We start from the raw sequence: 13,474 nt of genomic DNA, 5'->3' as shown, positions 1-13,474 counted from the left end.
GGCCTGGGTTTGTTTACACGCTGCCATTGGCTGGATTTGAATCGGCCCGACTGCGGGCCGGCCGCGGGGCGGGGCTTCGGAGGGCCCGGGCCCGCGCCTGACAGCTTCGGGAGGTAGGGCCCCGCGCAGGACGCGCAGCCGGAGCGGTGGGATCCAGGCGGTTGGGAGTACCCTCGTTGGATGCGGGCTGCGGGGGTGCGCAGGTTGGGACTTCCGCTCGTTTCTCGACAAATGCTAATCAAGGGTCGGGTTGGAGAGCATTGTTTTTGTTTTTATAAAAACGCCTGAAAGAAAAAGAAAAAAAAAAAAACCCAACGGGAAACAACCTAGCTGTCCATGAATGGGGGACTCATTAAATGAATTGTGGCCTGACCTATAATGGGACACGAAGTAACCGTAAAATGAGGAAGTAATACCCGAACCAACACAGAACAAGCTATGTATCCAGTCAAGAAAAAAAAGGCAAAGAGGGGAGCAGAGTGTATAATGATTTAAAAGTGGGGGCGTGGGTGAAAAAAATACAAGCTTTTGCTTGTTAAATGCACAGAATATCTTCGAAAGCAGAAACAAACTGGTAACAGCAGTTGTCCGTGGAGAGGAAGACAGGGTGGGTGGAGGGTAGATCTTTCTGTACTTCTGGGAAGTTCGAACCTTGATCACCCAAAGAAATACATCAACAAAAATACTGAGTTCTGAGAACTCTCCCTTTGCACCCTCCCACCTTGCCCTTACTGCCCCTAGGAAAACTCTTTTATTTTTTTTAAAGATTTTATTTATTTATTTGACAGAGACAGACAGCCAGCGAGAGAGGGAACACAAGCAGGGGGAGTGGGAGAGGAAGAAGCGGGCTCCTAGTGGAGAAGCCTGATGTGGGGCTCGATCCCAGAACACTGGGATCACGCCCTGAGCTGAAGGCAGACGCTTAATGACTGCGCCACCCAGGCACCCCCCTAGGAAAACTCTTGACCTGGCTACAGAGGCCATGGGTCCCCAACCTGCGCCCCCTGTACCCCAACAATGGCCTTGGGGGTTGGGGAGGGTCTCCCTCAGAATGAGTGTCTTCAACGATTCCTGTACCACCAGATAGCGGGACCCAGGGAAGAGAGTGGCTTTGTTGCTTTAAACGATTTAGTAATCACCTGGGGATTTAACATCCTAAGGGGCTGCCTTAGCCATGCTTGGGGGAGGATGAGGAGAAACGAGCCTAACCAAGCCCTTTTCAGAAAGAAGCATAAGACAAATCTAGGAGAATCCCCTTTAAGAAAGGCTTCATCGATAAACCGTGTAAGGTTGTGAGGTCCACGGAGTGCATGGGCAGAGGGGAGAGTTGTCCCTGGTTTTGACTTGCATTAAAACTCATGTGTTTTGGGAGATCTAGAGAAGAGGATGAGAAAAACTTACTGCAGCTAATGAGTTTGGGACTGTTGGGGTTCTTACTTGCAAAGACTTCCTCTGTATAAATTGGATCGGGGTTTGTGAAACATTGTTTAGTTTGCCATGAAAGTCACCCAAGCCTAGAGCGAAAATTTGCCCATCTCCCAGAATTAGTTCTAAGTTATGTTTGAGCATCACCGCCAGCCGCGGTATATCGATAAAGTCAACGAATGCCTGATCAACTAGCACATCGGAGGTTCTACATCCCTGGTTTACAGATGTGGAAACTGAGTCACATAGAGGTTACAGAATTGCCAAGATCAGGCTGCACGGGGGCTTGGACCCAGGCAGCGCTGCTCCAAAGGTCATACTTTTAACTGCTTTATTACACTTGCCCCTAAAAACTGTTCTGTCCTCATGGAGGTGAACTATTTTGTACCTGCCTTCTGCAGTTGAGAGTTTTTTGGGGTTTTGTTTTTAAAGATTTATTTATTTATTTTAGAGAGAGAGTGAGGGGAGGGGCAGAGGGAGAGGGAGAGAGAATCTCAAGCAGACTCCTCCTGAGTGCTGAGCCCATCATCGCTGGGGCCCAATCCCATGACCATGACATCATGACCTGAGCTGAAATCAAGAGTCAGATGCTTAACCGACTGAGCCAACCAGTCATCCCTGTCTTGTTTTTAATAAAAGGCTTGCAGGTGGTTTTTTCTAAAATTCTACACAGGGCAAACTTTAAAATGTTTTTAAGTACCGTTCACAGAGGAAACATTTTGCCCTTGGCCCTTTTACCCCTCTCTCCATTAAACATTTATCTAATGCTTACTGTGTGCCAAGCACACTTCCAAGCCTTTCATAGACATCAGCTCACTGAATCAATGAAACAAGCCAGAAGTCAAAACCGTTATCACTATCATTTCACAGATGAAGAAATTGAAGTACAGAGAAGTTAAATAAACTGGCCCACAGTCCCACTTCTCCCTCCAGAAAAAAGAAAGGAAGAGCGAGACGAACAGGCAGGACGTGGCTGCAGAGAGAAAGGTGTCCACATTTGCTAGGAGAGAGCAAAGAATGGGAGCTGACAGGTTGTGATCTCACGGGTCCTGGGATTCAGCCCAATGTTGGGCTCCATGCTCAGCAGGGAGTCTGCTTGGAGATCTCTCCTTCTGCCCCTCCACCCCGTCTCAAAGCAATACGTAAATCTTAAAAAAGAAAAAAAAGAATGGGAGCTGAGATAAACCTTTGGATTGGAGACATGGAGAAAAAGGCTTTTAGGGGGTGGGGCAGGGGGCCTGAAGATAGTTTGCAAAAGGTGCTCAAAGTCTGCAGTCATCGGAGCGATGCAAATCAAAACCACAGTGAGACACTATTCACGCTCACTAGAACGGTCATAGTGAACAAAAGGGGACAAGAACCGCGTTGGCAAGGATGTGGTGAAATCCGAATTGTCATGCACTGCTGCTCGGTAAGATGGTGTAGCCAACACGGAAACCAGTTTGGTGTTTCCTCCGTAATTTGCACACAGAATCACTATAGACCCGCTTCCGGGTATACACCTCCAGATAATTGAAAACAGGTGTTCACACAATAACTTGTACAAGCATGTTCATAGGAGCACGATTCATAATAGCCAAAAGGTGAAAACCACCCATAGTTCCATCAACTCCTAAATGAATAAGCAAAATGTGGTGTATCCATACAACGGAGGAGTATTCAGCCCCAAAAAGGAACCAAGTACTGACTCGCGCTGCAACGTGGATGAATGTTGAAAATATCATGCTGGGCGCCTGGGTGGCTCAGTCGGTTAAGCGTCTGCCTTCAGCTCAGTGCATGATCCTGGGGTCTCGGGATTGAGCCCCGCGGGATTGAGCCCCGAGTCGGGGCTCCCTGCTCAGCAGGGAGTCTGCTTCTCCCTCTTCCTCTGCCTCCCCACCTCCCCACCTCCTACTCTCTCGGTCACTCACTCTCTCTCGCTCTCAAATAAATACATAAAATCTTAAAAAACGACAACAAAGAAGACATCATACTGAGTGTAAGAAGCCAGACACGGAAGGCCACGAATTGTAGGATTCCATTTGTGTGAAATGTTCAGAATAGTCAAATCCATAGAAACAGAAGATAGATCAGTGGTTTCCAGGGGCCCCCGGGGGGTGTGTGTCGGGGAGCGGGTGTTGGGAGGGAGGAAGGGAGAGTGACTGCTAAGTGGGTATGGAGTTTCCTCTTTGGGTGATGAAAATGTTCTGGAATTAGTGGTGAAGGCTGTACAAAATTGTGAACGTACATCATTGTACAGCCCTGCACACTTTCAAATGGTTAAAATGGTAAATTTCCGGATGGAAATTGTTTTAAAAATTAAAAGGTTAAAAATTGTAAAATTCAGGTAAGAAGAAAAGCAGTGGTGTGGAGCACAGACAACTTTAAAAGTAAGACACGTGGCAGTGTATACAAGGAGAGGAGCCAGAAATAGCCGGAGAGGGGCTAGGTGGAGGGAAAGATCGGGGGAGGTGGTAGTGGGGTGAGGTCCAGTCAGTGCACCTGCTCTGGAGGGATCACAGCCTTGTGAAGCTCTCCCAGGTCTATGGAGGATACAGACCCATCCCCAGGGTCGTCCGGGCAGGGATGGGAGACACAGGGGGCTATGGGAGCCCAGAGCAGCTGCCTGCCCCAGCCTGGGGTTCAGAAAGTCTTCCTGGCAGAGGAGAATTGATAAAGAGGAGTTTGATAGGAAAAGGTAGTGCGGGGAAGAGTGTTGGTTTTCTGGGGCCAGAGTAGAGAGAGCACAGATGAACCTTGACATTCCTGATGGAAACCGTGCTAGGGGGGGCGCCTGGGTGGCACAGCGGTTAAGCGTCTGCCTTCGGCTCAGGGCGTGATCCCAGCGTTCTGGGATCGAGACCCACATCAGGCTCTTCCGCTGGGAGCCTGCTTCTTCCTCTCCCACTCCCCCTGCTTGTGTTCCCTCTCTCGCTGGCTGTCTCTATCTCTGTCGAATGAATAAATAAAATAAAATAAATCTTAAAAAAAAAAAAAAAAAGAAACCATGCTAGGGCTCCTTAGTGCTCTTGGTGGAAAGGCCACACGCCCTCTGGCAGCTTGGCATCTGTTCTTTCAACACACATTTCCCTGAGCACCTGCTCTGTGCCCCACCCTGTGCAGGCGGTGCTGGGGACACTGGTGATGGGGACAGGCCCAGCCCTGCCTCACCCCGGCAAGGGGAGACGGACATAAAGCAAGCCGCTCCCCAAGTGATAGCTGTTAGCCTGGCGACTGCTGTGGGAGGTCAAGCAGAGTTAACCCGGCCCCCGGGGGCTTCTCAACTTTGGGGGTTCCCAAAGGACCATTTCACAATTTGTGCAGAGTACGGCATTTACTGTTTATATTTTTAATTTGTTCTTTCAACCAACTTGGTTTTTTTTCTTCCTTAAATGGGTCCCCATGGGGCTATGTTAGGCTCATCCTAAGCACCGATAGTCATGAAATCACAGGTGTGATGGGCTCGTTCCTCCCCCCTCCCCCGCATGCATTAAAATAAATGCACGGTCATGAAAATAAGTCACCTGGAAATGATCGCAAGTGCTACTTTGGGAGCCTAGGACCTGATCTCTGGGGATTCAGGGTGACCTTCCTGCAGGAAGTCAGTTGTAAGCTAAAACTCCAAGGTGAATAGAGCTTGTCCAACAAGGGCAGAAGGGAGGAGCAGGTGCAAAGGCCCAGAGGCAGCAGTGACAGGGCAAGAAGGCAGACCAGGCTGCTGGAGTGTCGGGAGCTTGGCTGAGAGAGGCTGAGGGACTGGACAGCTGTGTAGGTTTACCTTGGATTTGGGGTCTGATCCCAAAGATGATACACAGTCACTGAAAGGCTTGCTATCAGCATTGTTACTTTTAGTCGCTACGCAATTCACATACCATAAAACTCACTCGTTTTTAAGCGTACATTTCAATGTTTTTCCATACATTCCCAAGGCTGGGTAACCATCACCCCTATCTAGTTCCAGAACATTCCATCACCCCAACCAGAAAGCCTATCACCAGTCACTCCCCATTTCTCTTCCCCGCCAGCCTTAGGCAACCACCAGTCTGTTTTCTGTCTCTATGGGTCTGTCTGTCATGGACGTTCCACATAAAGAGAGCGATACGAAGGTGGCCTCGTGTGTCTGGCTTCTGTTACTTGGTGTAATGTTTTCCAAGTTCGCCCACGTAGCAGAGATCAGTACTGCATTCCTTTTTACGGCTAAGTAATATTCCACTGACTTGGATACACCACATCTGGTTCACCCATTCAGGTGATGGACATTTGGGCTGTTTCCACTTTCTGGGTATTGGGAATAATGCTGCTTTGAACACCCATATACCAGTTTTTGTGTGGACATAGGTTCTCATTTCTCTTGGGTATCGACTGAGGAGTGGAATGAATGGTTTGTTTTTGTTGTCTGGGTTTTTTTGTTTTTATTTATTTACTTATGTGTTATTGTTGGGTTTTTTTTTAGATTTTATTTATTTATCTAAAAGACAGCATGAGCAGGGGGAGGGGCAGAGGGAGAGGCACAAGCAGACTCCCCACTGAGTGCAGAGCCCGACGTGGGACTCAATCCCAGAACCTGGGATCATGACCTGAGCCGAAGTCAGATGCTTAACCGACTGAGCCACCCAGGAGTCCTTATGTGTTTTGTTTTGTTTTGTTTTGTTTTGTTTTGTTTTGTTTTGTTTTAAAGTAGGCTCCACGCTGGCCTTGGGGCTTGAACTCACAACCCTGAGATCAAGACCTGAGCTGAGACCAGGAGTCCGGCACGTAACCGACTGAGCCACCCAGGTGCCCCTGTTGTCTTGTTTTTCACCTAAAATAAGATCAAACTACAGAAAACTAGCAGGAAGGGTAAAAAGAACTCCTCTTCCCTCGATTCATTAGTCGATCACACTTTGCCACGTATGTTTTACGTCATGCCGTTCTGAACGGTTGAGCCGGTTGCAGACACTGTGTCCCTCAATCCCCATAAACGCTTTGGCATGGAGCTACAGAATGAACACGTTCTCTTCAGCAACCCCAGGACCATCATCAAAATCAGAAAATGTAACACTGCCCGTAAATGTAACCAGAAAACGTAGCTAATACTGCTGTTTAATCCACAAATTCAAATCTTTCTATTTGCCTCCATAATGTCCCTTTATAACAATGTGCTTCCCGGTCCAGGATCTCGCCCCTGATCACACACTGTTCTGAGTCGCTTCTCTGAAGGGTCTTAGGAAAGGGGGAGCCTTGATCAGCTTTACCCCTTCGGTGCGTCCCGTTGTCTATCGTGGGGAGAGGAACTTGGAGCGGGGAGAGGAGAGGAAGCAGGGAGACCAGTGAGAAGGTGGTGCTCCCCGTCAGAAAGAGAAATTTAGGAACCAGATGGATCTCAGTTCAAATCGTGGCCCAATAATTCAGTAACTGTGACCTTGGGCAAGTGACTGAACCCTCAGTTGTCTCATCAGAAAAATGGGACCAACCCCTAAGCTCACTGTGAGAGCAGAGCCTCGGCACCTCAGAGGGCACCAGTCCCCCATGCGTCCTGTCATCCCCATTTATCCCCACCAATTACCGGGACCCAGAACAGTCCCAGTGCTCCCGATCTTCAGAAGTCCTTTTTGGCTCCTCACAGCTAACAACGTGTTCTAAGCAGGTGTTACCATCATCCCCGCTTTGTAGAGGAGATGTGTTCGTTCTTTCTGGCCACTCTGACAGACACTGCACTTGGTGGCTTCCCCCAACGGGAGTCTCTTCCTCACGGTTCTGGAGGCTGGTGAGTCCAAGATCAAGGCACAGGTGAGGACCCACTTCCTGCTTCATAGGCAGCCAGCTTCTTCCTGTGTCCTCCCATGGCGGAAGTGTGAGGGGGGCTCTCTGGGGTCTCCTGTATAGGGGCGCTACTTTCATTCAGCAGAGCTCCACCCTCATGACCTAACTCCCAAAGGCCTGGCCTGCAAATACCATCCTATTGGGGGAATTTCACCCTATGGATTTTGGGGGGGGGACATAAACATTCGGTCTACAGCAAGAGGAAACTGAGGCACAGAGAGGCCACCCAACTAGTTAGCAGCAGAACCAGGATTAACACGCAGACCCCATCCCCCCACCCATATGTATGGTTGTTGCTGGTCTAGGAAGAGATGGTGGTGGGCTGGCCCATGGTGGAGACATGGGGATGGAAACAGAGGACCAACCCCCAAGAAGGGAAAACAGTGACTGGGGAAGGGCCTGAGAAAGCAGGAGAAGTCCAGGCCGAACCCCTCCCGAGCCCTTGAGGAGAAATACTTTCTTGTGGGAGATGGAAGGAAGAAGAAAAGCCTGGGAACTCGGCAGAAGCCCAATCCTGAAGTATGTCCAGGGTCTTCAGCCTCTGGGGATGGGTGGAGGTGAGGTTGGGGTTTGGGGAGTGAGAAATGAGACAGAGAGTTCCCAAAGGGTACCCAAGGGACTCACAGGACGTATTAGAGAACACAGTGAAGCCAGAAAGCGAGGAGCGCTGGGCAGATGGCGCAGTTGTGGCAAACGGGACCCAAAAGGACGCTGAAGTCAGAAAGAGCAAGTGTCACTCTCCCCTGTCCCCAGGCCACCCTTACCCACCCCTCCCCTTAGCGCAAGCCCTTTACTACAGGACTTGGCCGCTCCCCCCACAAGAGGCGGGGTGTGTCTCTCCATCCCCTGACCTGGAACCCACACCTTGCTCTGGACAGCAGAATGGGGCAGAACGAAAGACTCGAGTCCCAAGACGAGGCCTCAAGATGTCTGAGTGTTTCTATTCTCTCTCTTCCTCCTCTGCCTTCGCCACGAGAACATGCCTGGGCTAGCTCACTGGACGCTTGTGAGGGAGAAGTAGAGAAGAACTGAGTCATCCCAGCTGAAGTCTTTCCAAACCAGCCAGCCTCTAGCTAACCGGCCAGAGGCTGGCACACTCAGGAGGGAGGCCCAGCCAAGGTCAGCCGAGCCTGGCCCAGATTAGCAAAACTGTCCAGAGGTCCCAAATACATGCAAGAAAAAAAATTTTTTTTGTTGCTTTCAGCTGCTGCGTTTCGAGACGATTTGTTAGGCAGCTGTAACTGACCGATGCAAGGGAACAGACTAAGAGCTAAGATAAAGGTTTGCTCATTCCCAACACCCAGTGCTTTGGGATTTATTGAATGACAAAGGAAATCCAAAATGCTCTCTTTCCTTCAAACTTCCCCTTCAAACTCGTATGCCAATATGCAGATCTCCTCTCGCTGCTAATAATAAAATATATCCCCCTTCTAGGGATGCTGGATTAACACTTTTAGAAAGAGACAATGGTCAGAGAATGACGGCTTTGGAGGTTGTATTGTTTCTTTTTCTTTTCTTTCTTTCTTTTTTTTTTTAAAGATTTTATTTATTTATTTGACAGAGATAGAGACAGCCAGCGAGAGAGGGAACACAAGCAGGGGGAGTGGGAGAGGAAGAAGCAGGCTCCTAGCAGAGGAGCCTGATGTGGGGCTCTATCCCGGAACGCCGGGATCACGCCCTGAGCCGAAGGCAGACGCCCAACCGCTGTGCCACCCAGGAGCCCCAGGAGGTTGTATTGTTTCTGAGCTGGGGGCCACCACTTAAGTAAAAGAACAATGATCTTAATTTCAAAGGGACTGATGATCTTGTTGAATTTCGGGAAATGAGCTGATAGGTTCTGGTGGAAGGGAGGGAAGCAGCAAACTTAGACACCTGCGTCACCCGTCCCAAGAGGGCTTTGGCCCGCGTCTCCTTGGATGCGTCCTTTCTTCTTTTATGGATCGCTCACAGAGAAAGTATGAGGACTTTGGTAAGGAAGGGAGGGTATCTGTGAACCTGGATCCTTCTGTCAGGAAAAGGACTGTCCTGGGTGTCCTCAGAGACAGGAAGGAGCTGTGCTTTGGAATCCTTGAGCCTGTGCCTTAAACAGATGTGACGTATCATAGCACCGGTCCGTCGGCTAGGTCTGGGCTGGTGCTGCTTGTACTTAGAAAAGGCCATTCTGGGGGTGCCCGGGTGGCTCAATCAGTGAAGCGTCTGCCTTCGGCTCGTGATCCCAGGACCCAGCCCTGCATCCGGCTCCCTGCTCAGTGGGGAGCCTGCTTCTCCCTCTCCCTCTGCCCCTCCTCCCTGCTCATGCTCTCTCTCTCTCTCAAATAAATAATTAAAACCTAAAAAAAAAAACAAGAAAGAAAGAAATGGTCATTCTGCAAGGCATTTGATGATGTTGACCATCATTGAACAAAACAGAAAACAGAGCGACCCCTCCCCAGCAAATGATTGTAAGGACAGGGAGCTGAAACGACCCACATCCCAGCCACCTCCCCCACCACCATTAATCAAAGATATTCTTGGCAGCGTCTTTCTGAGGCCAGTCTAGTGTCGAAGAGGGCAGGCTCTGGAAGGAGGCCTCTGGCTTTGTTTCTCACCTCTGCCACCTGCTGGCTGTGTGATCTTGGGTAAGTCACCCACCTCTCTGTGCCTCAGTCTTCCCATCTGTAACAGTCCTCCTCTCAGGACGGAGGGGATGTGAAGGGCTTGGGACAGGACCTGGAGCTTTGGTGTCATTCTTACTGGAAGCCCCGTCAGGGCTCCTCCACGACAGAGGCCGCTAACGGTTACCACCTGTGATAGCTGAAAGGTCCGTGATTTTCTGGCCCCTCTTCCGAGCAGGGTGGAGAGGTTCCTTTTAGAAAGGTCTGCAGCAGGTGGGGCTGAGTATCCGGGGAGGTGGGGGCAAGGAAGAAAGACAAGGAGAAGATGGAGAAGGTGAAGTCAAAAAGGGAGGGAGGTGAAAGGAAAGGGAAGGGAAGGGGAAGAGAGGGGAGGGGAGGGGAGGGGAGGAAGAATGGGGATAACCGATCCCGAGAGAGCGGATGGAAGCCAAGGGTTGGGGGGGTTGAAAGGGAGGGGGCATGGAAGGTGAGAAGATGAGGGGCTCGTGCTCTGGGGATGGGCAACAAGGAGATGTGGTCTGATGACTTCAGTTTGCGCAGGGAAGTGTGGGGCAGGGTCATCAGCTAGAGGGCAAGTGGGGGCCGGTGTGGGAGGCCTGCAAGGACACAGTCTTCTTTTGAGCAAGCAGGCACCAGAGCCTACGGAGAGAATGCCCGGCGCCTGTGTGAGGTCTGTGATTTCTCTGGTTCAGGTAAAACCCGTCGGGCTGGCTGGGTGGTTTCTTCCCACTGCATTCAGCTGGCGGAGAAGACAGATGGCTGGGGTTTGGCCAGGTGTGTACCGCAGAGGATGAGGGGGCGAGGAGTGTGAAGGTGCTCGAAGGAAGTGATTCGAAAATGAAACATGGAGAGCCAAGCAAAGAAGTGAAGAAAGGGTGGTGGAGAGGAGGATCCAGGGGTCAGAGTGGACCCCTCACTCCTTCTGCAAAGCCTCTTTTTCTTGGCTTTGCTGGGGCTTCCCTTTGCATGGGTGTCCTTCCACTTCTCTGCTTCCCCCTTTTCAGGGTCCTCACTGATTGACTCCTCCAATGCTTACACTTTTCCAAGTGCAAGTCGGCCACCCACCGCTCGCCTCCCCTTTACTGTGCCCCTCCCCAGGGTTCGGTGACTACAGATAACCTTGATCTCAGCGTGAGAAGCACTGTCCCAACAACCTGTTTTGGAAAGAGTAGGTGGTCTGCAGGCAGGTGGGGAATGGTGGGAGGCTAAAGGACCACGGGGGGCAGGTCTGTCCACCAATACCCCAGAGAGTGCGGGGAGGGTCCGACTCCTGAGACAGGCAGCTTTTCTGTGGTCATTGCAGTGCCTGGCTCCATACCAGGGTTACCTGGGGAGCTTTTTTTTTTTTTTAAGATTTTATTTATTTATTTGACAGAGAGAGAGACAGCCAGCGAGAGAGGGAACACAAGCAGGGGGAGTGGGAGAGGAAGAAGCAGGCTCCCAGCGGATGAGACTGATGTGGGGCTCGATCCCAGGACTCTGGGATCACACCCTGAGCCGAAGGCAGATGCTTAACGACTGAGCCACCCAGGCGCCCCACCTGGCGAGCTTTAAGACAAAAAATGCCGGGGTGCTTGGGTGGCTCAGTCAGTTGGGCGTCTGCCTTTGGCTCAGGTCATGATCCCAGGGTCCAGAGATGGAGTCGGGCCTCAGTTCCTGGCTCAGCAGGGAGTCTGCTTCTCCCTCTTTCTCTGCCCCTCCCCTTACTCATGCTTTCTCTCTCTCTCTCTCTCTCTCTCTCTCTTTTTCTCACACGTTCTCTCTCTCTCTCAAATAAATAAATAAGAAATCCTAAAAGACAAAACCAAATCATGCCCAGGTCCACGCCTTCTCAATTCATTCACCATCTCCGGGCCCGAGACTGGGCTGGCCCTCAGACAGTGCACTGGCCTCCTTTGCCATTCCGTTTGGGGTTGGTTGTGCAAAATTTGGTCATACCAGGGGAGAAGCTTGGAAGGCGGTGATTTTGCCTCCCCTCCCAGATTCTCTTCTGCAATTACATATAATCAATCTTGGGACAGCTCTCATCATTACCCAGCATATTATTTTTTTTAAAAGATTTTATTTATGTATTTGACAAAGAGAGACAGCCAGCGAGAGAGGGATCACAGGCAGGGGGAGTGGGAGAGGAAGAAGCAGGCTTCCAACAGAGGAGCCTGATGTGGGGCTTGATCCTAGAACGCTGGGATCACGCCCTGAGCCAAAGGCAGACGCTTAACGACTGTGCCACCCAGGCGCCCCTACCCAGCATATTATTAATATTAATATTTTGAAAACTATTTTATTTATTTATTTTAGGAGTGGGGAAAGGGAGAGGGAGAGAGAGAATTCCAAACAGACTCCGTGCTGAGCACGGAGCCCAACGTGGGGTTCAATCCCACGACCCTGAGACCATGACCTGAGCCAAAATCAAGAGTCAGACATCCAACCGACTAAGCCACCCGGGCTCCCCTTAATATTAATATTTCTAAGGTGAGATATTTGGAGGACAATTGAGGCAATCTTTGCACAATATATTAGATAAAAATCACTGAATGAGTCTTAATGTGCACATTTCTCTTCTGGCCAAGACTAACACAGAGGAGGAAATTCCAGGGGAGCTAAGTTGTCACAGTACGTAGGAAGCCACAGCAGACCCAGAGGGACATTTTTGTAAATGTCCATCAGATCGTGCCCCGCCCCCCATGTGGCCCTTCCATGGATGCCCTAAGCTATCCAAACCCCTTCCCAGGACCCACCACCAGGGGCCGTCCCCTGCCTCCCTAACCTCAGCCAGTACCCCCAACCTGCTTGCCCAAACCACCCCAGTCCCCTTGGAGCGCCTCAGACTTCTACCTGCTGTCATGACCTTTGGACTTGAAGTTCCCTTTGCTGGGAATTTGTGCTCCGCTCGCTGCATGACTCTCTCAACCTTTAGGTCTCAATTCACATGCCACCTCCTCCGAGAAGCCTTCATGGGTCACGCTATCTAAGGCAGTGTTTCTCAACCTTTAAGGTGCACATGAATCCCATGGGGGATCTTTCTAAAATAAAGTGGAAGGCCTCCTAACTCAGGAGGTCTGGGATGGGGCCTGAACTTGGGCCTTTTCTCACAAGCTGCCAGTGCTGCTGGTCTGCGGGGCACGGTTTCAGTAGCAAAGGGTCTCAAGCACCCAGGTCCGCTCTGTCATGCGTCGCCATCGTGTTTCTTCCTTTTATAGCTCTCATCGCACTTTGGAATTAACTTGTTTCTTTTCTTGTTGATTTATGCCTGTGACACAAGAACTTAAACCCACGAGGCTGGGGAGATTGCTGCTAGTTCACGGTGGCATCTTAGCACAGACCAGGTGCTCTGTATTTGTTAAGGGCCTGACTGCAGGGGACTCAACGATAGAAAGAGAAGGTCCCCCACCAGAGGATACTGAAGGACAAACTCACACTTGTAATGAGATAATGGAGGTGTGGCAGAGTATGGTGAAGGCTTATGTAGACTGGTTATTTTTTTTCTTAATTTTTTTTTTTAAGTAAATCTCTACACCCAACACGGGGCTCGAACTCAGGACCCCGAGATCAAGAGTCACATGCTCCCTGGACTGAGCCAGCCAGGTGCCCCAAAGCGGGTTATTTTTAAAGAAGGTTAATCCTTTTTTTTTTTTTAAAGATTTTATTTATTT

The sequence above is a fragment of the Ursus americanus genome, chromosome 21 (assembly GCF_024610735.1).
Source record: "Ursus americanus isolate L20-20 chromosome 21, mUrsAme1.1.p, whole genome shotgun sequence".
Taxonomy (NCBI): Eukaryota; Metazoa; Chordata; class Mammalia; order Carnivora; family Ursidae; genus Ursus; species Ursus americanus.
Note: the sequence above shows the minus strand (reverse complement) of the source record.